The following is a 10521-nucleotide window of genomic DNA, read 5'->3' on the forward strand; positions in this document are numbered from 1 at the left end:
TACAACGCTAATATCTGCATCCTCTGCAATTTCTAACTGGACAGATGTTGCACACTGTCGAGGCACAACTGCATTTGGCAGGTCCGCTGGTTCTGCAAGAAGCAACAGACTGGCAAAGTAACTACAGAAACCTCAGTGCTAATGCAGACAAAAAAACATATTTTGATTCATTGTTCTAGAGTTTTTACTGCATATCGACAGTGTTAAAGTCTGTAGAGACGGACGCATTGAAAAAGGTCCCAGGAATAACGTTGTTAAGCTAAAACTTCTCTCACTGTGAACAACTCCCTCCTGTCAGTCCTCCCCGGTGTCTCCATCCAAAACACCTGGCAACGTCTTCTTCTTTTTAACGAAAGCTTTTTAAAGTACCGCCTGGGGATCCACGTTTTTAATTACAATACAAATAGATGTGTGACTGTGATGAGCAACATAATGTGATAGAGATTGTCGGGATTCAATTTTATAGCGGTGTTCCCAGAGACAAAAACAGAGTTATTTTTAGAATCCTAATGGATCATTACCAGGAAGAGGCAACTATTTCTTTCCCCAGATTGTCAGTAATTATTTTTGTGTTTTAAAACAGTCAAAACTAGTTGAATTAATGCACATATCCAGATGCATAAAAATCAGTGTAAACTTGTTCGTAGGCACAAGGACAGAAATAAGCATTAAGTGTATAAATGTGCCTCTGATTGAACACTATTTAGACTGTGAAAATAAAAAGGCAACCAGTGAAATTGGCAAACACTTAGTACGAACAATGTTTTACAATACGGCTACATTTCTCACCTTTTTATATTTCATATCCACCTTATCATATCATCCGCAGCTCTGAAGTAAGCGTGCACCTTCTCACCGCACATTCTTCTTCTGTGAAAACCAGTTTAGATGTGGACATTAAAAATACAAAAAGCCCCTGATGCACTGGGAAAGGTGCACTTAACTGCCCCCAGGACAGGCCTTTTTTTTAACGTTTTTAAAAAGGCACAAACGTGGCTTAATAAGCACTGTCGTCCCAGTCTGCAGTATTTCAGGTTTTATATGTCTTCATTCTCGTGCAAAGCCGAGTGTTTTTACAACAATCTTAATATGTAAAGTTCCCTCTGTGAATGTAATTAGATTACTTTACACAAATAGAAAACATAGACTTATCATTGTATTCGATATGCAATGCACATCACTCCTGATGTTGGCAGGCTACACTGGTGCACGTCTTGTGTATATACACACGCACACACACACACACACACACACACACACACACACACACACTTGGTTCCAGTCCGCCAAATGAGCTTTACTCTGCTTGTTACAGTAGTTCAGCGATCAGTTTCTATTTACACACACACACGCACATGTGGGGCATAAAGGAAGCGAGCAAAATAGCGTTTAAAGTGTGTGTGTGTGTGTGTGTGTGTGTGTGTGTGTGTGCGTGTGTGTATGAGAGGGTTTGGCCATAATCCTCCCCATAGCTACTGCACCTACGTCGTTCCCTGTAATGGTTTTAGGAGATTATTTCCTCCGGGAATAGCATTGCTCCATTCTACGCCGGCGTGTTTTGCCATGTTTGTGAATGAGCTGTTTGGATAGATCCGGGTGGAAGTCACACAGTGTGGAGTTAGAGCTACATATTGGCTTAGAGACGGATTTATTCTGCAGAGCTTTTCACTTTCGTGTGTGTGCGTGTGTGTGATATTGACTTATGCATGTATATATTCATATAAATCAGCGTGGTTGCCATGACACTGATGGACATCATTCGATCTTTATTTGAATGTTGCGACAAAGTTACTAAGCCAGCCATGTTGTAGCCTCTGGGGGAAAATAAAATAAAAAAATCTCTGAAAGAGAAAATCATTTGAAGAGAATCTTCCAACCCTCACAGCCTCTGTGACGTTTTAACTGAGGGGGAGAAATCGACTGTCATATCTCGCTGCATTAACAAGTGAAGTGTGTGTGTGTGTGTGTGTGTGAGTGAGTGCACAGCTCACCCTGAATGTTCTCTCTCCTCGGACAAGGTAGCGGTACAAATTTTAAGGTTTTTCTCCTGCTCCGTCGTTCGACACTAGAGTAAATCGTCTTTGTGGGCTTTGGGTAAGTTTGGAAAAGCTCGTTTCACAGTCCGATGGTTCCTTGCTAGCAGAGGGACAGGGGCCACATATCAATGGAGGTGGCCGGTGAAGATCTTTGGCTGCAACCCCACACAGTCCCTCCTTGCACCCTCTAAAAGGTACACGCTGACATTGTGCATTTTATCGAGTAACTTACTGAACTCCTATTAGATTGGAGCCGCACCCATGTTGGCGTCTTGTCATCGTTTGGGTTTAATAGTTTTACTGATTACTTTTAGGCTGTGCAAAGACTGGTGTCCAGTTGCACCACAACCAACCGACTGGTTATAATATGGGCTTGATAAGCACGTGTCCCTTAAACTGTATGTCTTCCTTGTTAGCGTTATCCAAAGTTTTGCACAAGGCTGATTTAAAGCCTGCTGGAGGACCGCCTTTTCTCACGGTCTGGCAAGTGACCCGCTGTGATTCTAACTGCAGGAGCAGGTCAAAACTTGTGCATGCTTAAGTGTGACTGTAGGCAGGACATGAGGATAACAGCTGGAGTCCCAAAAAGGTAACAGGAGATTTTTCCTTGCATTGAAACGAGCACCAGATATCGATTTTTGAAGGTCTGTATGTTTTCAGACTAACCTTATCGTCTGGCTCTCAGCGGTGAGGGAGCGTTGCCTCCCAACGTCTGTCGGAGGCAAAGTGTGTGTTTTCAGCGCTGAGGGCTGTGACATTTCCGTCCCTCCGTCCAGCTGAGGCATGGATCAGTCCGAGGGTTAAAGACGGCGGGGAACAAAATCGATGCACACAGACGGACACAGAGGGCTTGACTTGGCTTACAGCAGGACGGTGCACGGATGTACACAAGACACACAAACGCAAAAAGAAGCATTCGCAGGCGCACGCACTTTGTGCTTTCATCTTATTTTGCCTCATTACCGTCAGCCTCATGCAAACTGCATCACACACACACGCACCCCAAATGCTCACCCCTGTACCAGACAGGCTAATCTCACGCGTACACGCACTGTTGCAAGCACACACTCCTACACAACACACTCTGATGCACACACTCAATCCCACAGAGAGACAGATTTTTTTTATTTATTTTTGTGAACGTCTTATCCCCCTAAACAATCTTGGCCAACAACAATTTAAACAGACATAGTGGGCGTTGGAGCTATGAGATCAGTCGGCATAGCGGCCTTCCTTGAGCCCATCTCCCCAGCAACCCCGTGGGAATAGTGCGCACAACTGTGTGTCTGCACGTATGTGTGTGTGTCCTTTTGACAGCCAGCAGGGTATAGGAGTCACAGCTTGTTTACTGAGTAACAGGCTAACAAATAACCTGCTCAGGGGCATTAGAGACACGACAAAAAGAGAGGATCAGCTCTGTCCGTCTGTCTCTCTCGTTCCCCCTCCTCTGTAGTTCCCTCTGTCCCGCATCCTCTCCCGTTGTACTCTTTTTCTCCTACGGATTTTCGCCTCCTGTTGCCCCGCCAGCAGGCGCGCACAACCCTTAATGGCTCGGAGCTGTGGTGATGAGTGAGGCGACGGCACACTTGCACAAACACACACACACGGCATATCGGACACTAATGCAGCGGCTGTCACATCCACTCTGCTCTGCAGCCTGGATGAACCGCCGCTGCCAGGCCTTTTACAGGTACAAGGAGGGGGATGTAATACCGCCGCTGTTGTTACACTTGTTGTTGGCCTCAGATTGCTTCTCCATATCGTCAGTAAAAAAAAAGTTTCAGGGAAGAGAAGGAGAGAGAGGAAGTTTAAAAGGGAAGCATTTGTCTTCTGGTAGTGTAATGCGTCACTGAGTTTTCCTTTCCGTTTTTTTCTCCCATTGGAGTATGGTCCCAGCACGGTGGAATCAATAATCACAGGTTCTCTCCACTCGCGGTCGTGTCCTTTTCTCATCTTCGCAACTATCTCTTCTCTAATGCTGCCCGGCAACCCCTCCAGCACCGTATGGCATGTATGTAGCATCATGTATAATGAGTGGCCTTTGTATCATGTGTACAGTGTCGGGCTGCACAATATGAAGGAAGTATACAATTACTTTGTTGAATACCGCTACTTGCCTTTAAATATACATATTTTATTATATTGTACTCTCCTCTCTGCTGCTTTCAGTAAACTGCTAAAATACAACAAATTACTTGTTGAATTTAAAAAAAAAAAAAATAATGAATTAAATTATTTCCAACACACTTTCATTGAACACAAAAGGCACCAATAAAAAAAGAATGATGCATTACATTTTAAAGTGCAGGTTTGTACTGTCACTCCATAAATCCCTGAGTGCAGTATCGCAGTCTTTTTACGATGTGCTTATCGCAAAAGGAGACGGTAAAAACAAGATACATTGTGCAGCCATGTACAGTACATAAGCCTTTTCTCATGAGTCAGCGCCGAGGCCCAGCCGAGACCCGACAGGTCTGATCACTACAGCGAGGGAAATGTCACGTCGATTTTAGAATCCATTATCCGTTTAACGGATTAAAAGTTAACTGAAAAAAAAAATGACTGTCAGCATTTTCAACGTGATGTTCATGTATTCTGGCACTACTGAGACACTGAAGCTCGCTGAGGGATTCCTGCTCCAGAAAGGCCTGGTTTTTTCTCGGCGGTGACGAATCTAGTATCAGTCGTATCCGGCAGGTTCCCCTCCTCCCCCCCCCCCCCTTTTCTTTACATGTGGGTCACAAATTGTGCCGTCAATGTGCTCGTACCTTTTTGTTTCGAGCTACAGGCCTGTGACCGCTCTCAGCCCGCTATGTTCACTGAGTCATAACACCTCTTGATCCACAGCAACGGCGCTCCTGTTCTGGGCTACAGAGTACGGCAGATAAGGGTGTGTGTGTGTGTGTGTGTGTGTGTGTGTGTGTGTGTGTGCAGAGAGAAGCCGAGGAAATAAGGAAGGTGATGGTGAGACAAAGCAGGGAGATATTACAGGCTGCCGCCCGCTGCTGTCCGTTCTCCTCAATGTCAGAGTTCTCCCTCTCTGCCGAGGCACAGCACCCATCTAGCATCGCCCTATCTGTTTATACAGAGGCTAATAGGAAGCCCGGTCTTTATCCCCACACTGCGGCTCAACATAATGGAATAGAGAGACATAATGCTGCTCTCGTCAAACAGTCAGTGGAGGCCTTTAAATTGCTTCCAATCCCCTTAACAAATCTGATGGAGAGGCTATGAATAACTCAAGGACCGCTCATCTGCCCACGCACTGCTTCTCTCCTCTCCTTTCCTCTCTCCTCCTCTCCTCCTCTCCTTTCCTCAATCCAAACCTGAGCATCAACTCGGATTAACTCACTTTACCTCACTTTTTTTGATCAGCAAGTGTCTGCTCACATTAGGAGGCCGACCTATTGCGAGACTCCGGGACAGACGTTGCGTGCTTGCAGCAAGTTTTGTGATGGTGAAAAAGTTTTCCCCCAGGAATTTAAAATGTTCTTCCCGAATGGATACGGAGAGCAAAGAATTGGCTCCAGTCTCATGCGGTGAGATGACTTGTTAGAATAACTTGGGTCTGAAGAAGAGCACCCTTCAAGCTTCATTTCCCCTTTATTTCTCCAGGGAGGTGTGTCTTTCTATCATGCTCGCCCCGGGTATCGGGTCATCTGAAGTATATCTCGTATCTTAAATGATCTCCCAACGATCCATTGGAATGGAGCTGCGGCAAATGTCTGAAATGTTGAGGTCTGACGTTTTTGTTTTAGATTCGAAGCCCTCAGTGCAAAGTGCATAAGAAAATATTTATCTACCCTGCACGTCTGAAAATATTGCATCTATAGGGTTCCGGTAGATTGCAACGAGTGTTGCAGAAGTTAAAATCTCACTGCACGTTTGTAGCCTGTTGCATGTGTAACTTCAAATGTAGATTAGCAGGAGTTACCCTGTGATTGAGTGAAAACCCACACATCTAATACTTACAACATCAAGTCGAGATTGAATTTAAAATCTAGGCCTCCCTCCTTATCAACTGCTGTCTCCCATCTTTCAACGGTAGAAAGATGGAATCACACTCGGGGTGCGGACCAAAAGCAACCGGTCCGAGACCGCTGGCGAGAGTCGGCCTCTCTCATTTCCAAGTGAACCCAGGTGAGGATCGATCGCTGTGGAAACGTAATCCCACCCAATTACAGGAAGTGAACCAAAATACAGACAGCCTACCATTGACACAGGTAAACGATTTTCCCAGCAAAATAACTAGTCCACCACCTACTAGTAGCTTATTTAAACCATATATTTACCTTCATAGGCCACCGTATAAGGGTGGTTACTGTACGTGTTCTCCACGAGGGGTGACAGGCTATACTGTTATTTAGAATAGGCCCCTTTTCCCACTTTGAAATTACACACAATTTTCTCTGAAAGCCCAGCAGTACTTAAACACAGCATGCCTTTGTGGGTCTGTGTGGAGCTGGACACCGTGAAAATAGTCTCAAAACTCGGCGTATACACAAGAAGCTTTTTTCAAAGGCGATCATAAGATCTGTGAAGTTGAAGAATATGTCTGTAAAATATTCATATTTCTCTATTTGTTGTTTTACCCGGGTTGAAGTTGCTTGGTGTTTGTCTGTAGATCGGAGCACGCATTTGTGAGAACCCCACAATACACTTTTGAGACTATTTTGAGACTCACTCCTGAAAAATCATTCACCAGCACAATTACTCTCATGTGGTTGCAGATGTTTTTATCCACATGCGGTACGTTCCATCTTGTGGAGCAGTATACACCTGCCCTTACCTGTTCATACCAGCCTCATCTGTGTCCTGCTGCAGTAGAAACAGCATTCAGCCAATCAAACCTCTGTGCAGCGTGCTATCGGTCCCAACAGAAACAGCAGCCTATGGGGCCTCTGGGGCCTCTGCAGCACGCTGCTTTACCTCGTCGAGCCGTATACTTCACTACACTTGATCTCAACACCCAGTTATAGGCAACAGACACACTTGTAATTATTCTGTTAATGTGAAAGGACTCGTTGACTGTAGATGATTGGCTGTCACACAAAAATTCACATGCAGATGCACACACAGATATTTAGTGTGTGTGTGTGCGCCTGCTCATCATGCACTTGCTCGCGTGGGCGTGCATTTAGAAGTGTCATTTGTACGGAAAGACAATTTAACAAAACAAAAAGATCAGAGAGAGAGACTGTGCAGAATAAATAATCCAGTGATTATAGATTGCCTCTCTTGCAATTAAAGGATTAGCATGCTTTTGTTTCGTATGTGATTCGCTTTCTCAGCTCGTTTTTTGTTGTTGTTTTCGGACACACCTTGAAAACCCGGATGGTCTTAGCATCTGCTTTCAGTTGTTCCCTTTCTCTCCGTCTGTGTTTTTTGATGCCTAGCATAGCTGTTGCTCCAGCCTTCACAGTTAGCTTCTCTTTAATTATGCGGCGACATGACAAACCACTTAGAGCGCCGAATCCCTGTTGCTGTTACGCAACTCTGCCCTCCCACACACGAGCCCATTTATATACCTCAATTATGTATGCATCTTTCCCAAGTGGTGGGGTATGACAGCTCTATGAGTATATGCTTTGAGTTTGTGTGTGTGTGTGTGTGTGTGTGTGTGCGTGTGTGTGTGTGTGTGCGCTCACAGTGCAGAGTGTCAGATCGGTGCTGCTGTAGTCGGGTTTGACGTCTGTTTACTTGTTGTTAACCCTAATAAAACTCAGCGTGTGACACGGCATTCAGAACAAATGTAGTGGCTGTGCAAAGTATAACGCACTCAGACATTTGATTATATTTGCTTTTAAAAGTGGTGAAGATCGTCTTGCCGAACAAAACATGTCAGCGTCGTAAACGTTTGTTTGCCACAGAGCTTATTTTCTGCAGTATTTCAAAATCGAATGTAGAAATACAATCACAAAAACAACATCCCAAATCTACGCTGTGGATACAAAAGCAGAGCATGTAAAGGAGAAAACTAATTCACTTAGAGCAAATAACAATGCACAGAATATGTGAATTAGAACAAAGAGGATGAAATGAAGATTCACAGCTACAGCGAGCCAGTAGTCCAAATCCCACCTTTTAAATATTCAGTACAGATTTAAATTCAAACCCAATTGACAGTGGTGGCCAAAAGAAAAGCTAAAACTATAGCAGACATTTAGTAATTGCTCTTAAGAGGCTGGTCGCTGAATTTTAGTCTAATGGTAAAGTGGATGTAATCCTAAAATCATGCCAATTAAATGATATCAAAGGAATATTTTGTAAGGAATTATCGAGGCAATAAGGCTCATGTTTAAAGCCCCGCTGACTGCAGCGCTCCTGCTCGTCCCTTTTTTTTTTTTTATTCTGCTGAGACACGGTTTGATGGGATTAGCGGGCTTTGATGGTCGTGTTGGTCACTTCCAATCATACAGGTCCAACAGGATTACTAGTAGCTTGTCATGATACTAGGACAGTCACAGCGCCTGTGTGATGTCACCGGTGTGACCTCACTCACGATCACCTCTTTATCAGAAGTCCTGTAGGTGTCGTCCTCAATCGTTTGTAATAGATCATCAGTGTGTTTTCTTGCCAGATTCCATCACGGCTCGCGGAGAAAATTTAGACCAGATGCCGAAACTGTCGACAGAAACAAAAGAAGAAACCCCATGAACAACATAGAAGAGCTGAGGCCTCTGTGTCACACTGTCACAGCTCCCTCTGGAGCCACAAAAAGCTTTGTACATCATGTGTCACATATGCAGTAGTACTCCCCCAAGACCCGTAAACACATTTTGATGCGTGAAATCACTTCCCCTTTAATTGAGGCTCAAACCGCCTGTGGTGCCAGCAGGCTCCTCCTCCAAGCCCACAGTGGTGCCCCCCCCCCCCCCAAATATTTTAACTTTGTAGAACCCGACAAGGCATTCAGCAGTTTTTATATTAGTTAACTTACAGGTTGGAATGAATGTCAGTGGTGATGAAGCTGTCGGAGTTTGCGGAAAATCTTATTTGCACCTTTTAATTGGTCGCTTCTGGCTCAGACTCGAGGGTATTGTAGAGGTAAGAGCCAACCGCTCTACCAAACTAGCAGGAAAATGAAGTTCTCAGAAAGAAAACATGAACCTAAATTATGTTTGAAAAGAGGGGGTAGGTTTGATCATTCTGCCCACTTCTGTAAGAAAAGTGGAACAATAGTTGAATATTTGTATATTGTAATGTATGAGGATGTTATGGTTGACTGAAAAAGCGCCCAGAATAACCTGGAATAAAAAAGAAAGATATGTGAGTCTAATAATGTGCTTTGCTGAGGCGAGCACACTAATTTAAACAAAGTCTGAGTCAAACCGAGGGAAATCAGGGCAATAGAAACTAAGTCCTCTCTCCCTCTCTGTTTCTCTTTTTTTTGTTTCCTCCCTGCTCTGTTTTATTCCGTTACTCTTTGTAATATCTCTTTTAACTTGAACGAGTCCTTAAAGGGCCCTTGGCGGCCAAGTTAAAGTCCCCCGGAACAGTAAAACTGTGCTAAAGTGAGTGATGGTGGCAGCAGTCGGGTTTATATTGCTAGCTAGCAGCTCTTTATGGGTGTGTGTGTGTAGAATACTATCCGTCTGGGACTGTGAGGACGGGAGGGTGAGAGTGGAGAAGGACAATGCAATGAAGAGGATAATGTCAGAAGGATCCCATTAAGATTACCTTATTGCTCAGTTTACCAAAAGGGAATTGGCTTCTCTGTGTGCGCATATTCCCCTTGACACGCTCCCTAAAATGCATTCCCTCTCAGGACGGATCAGAGCAGGGTCGAGTGTGCAGCGTCCAAGGAGAATGCAGGTTTGAGGTTTAGTGTCCTGCTCGTGGGGCCTTTCCACTTTCACTTTACATCCCTCAATACACTGCCTGACAGCGGTGAGAGTTCAACCCGCAACGGGAAGGTTAAAGGGCGGTCTCAAGTTGGACTGACATTTCGACGAGAGGAAGAGAAATTATTGCAGAAAAGAGTTTGGCAGAAGTGAACTTGGGTTAAAAAAAACAAAAAGGAGAAAAAGGCAAGTGGTGATACGAGAGAGCGGCGCCCCCACAGCGAGAACGTGAAGTGTTTACAAGATGAAAATCTCACTGCTCTCACCGACACACCGCCATCACACCTAATCAGCCAATCAGGCCTCTTAGACAGAATCCAGCTGTGATTGGCTGATTAACCGAGCTCATCGACACACCACCCGATGCGACTTCAAACGCACAGACACAGTGTGCAAATTACTGAGTGTACACTGTAGTGTGTGTGTGTGTGCGTGCGTGTTTGTGTGCGCGCGCACATATGCATAATGTATGCATGCATTTGTCATCTTCTTTGCATTTGTGAGTCTGTATGGGCAACATGTCTGCAATCCACAAAGTTTTACATATTAAAAGTTGAACTGTCAGAGCACATCTCAGAGCACATCCATGAAAGTGTTAGGGGAGCTCAGATTAGTATGCTCAAAGAGAAACACTTTTCAGT

The 10521-nt window shown here is 44.6% G+C and overlaps 1 protein-coding gene across 1 annotated transcript in view; it reads left to right on the forward strand.

Annotated features, from left to right (window-relative positions):
• The window catches only part of itfg1 (integrin alpha FG-GAP repeat containing 1), a 130943-nt gene that overhangs the window by 9357 nt on the left and 111065 nt on the right, over window positions 1–10521 (forward strand). The gene's annotated exons all lie outside the window — the stretch shown is intronic.

Source organism: Anarrhichthys ocellatus, unplaced genomic scaffold (genome assembly GCF_004355925.1).
Source record: "Anarrhichthys ocellatus isolate YVR2014 unplaced genomic scaffold, GSC_Weel_1.0 scaffold6, whole genome shotgun sequence".
Taxonomy (NCBI): domain Eukaryota; kingdom Metazoa; phylum Chordata; class Actinopteri; order Perciformes; family Anarhichadidae; genus Anarrhichthys; species Anarrhichthys ocellatus.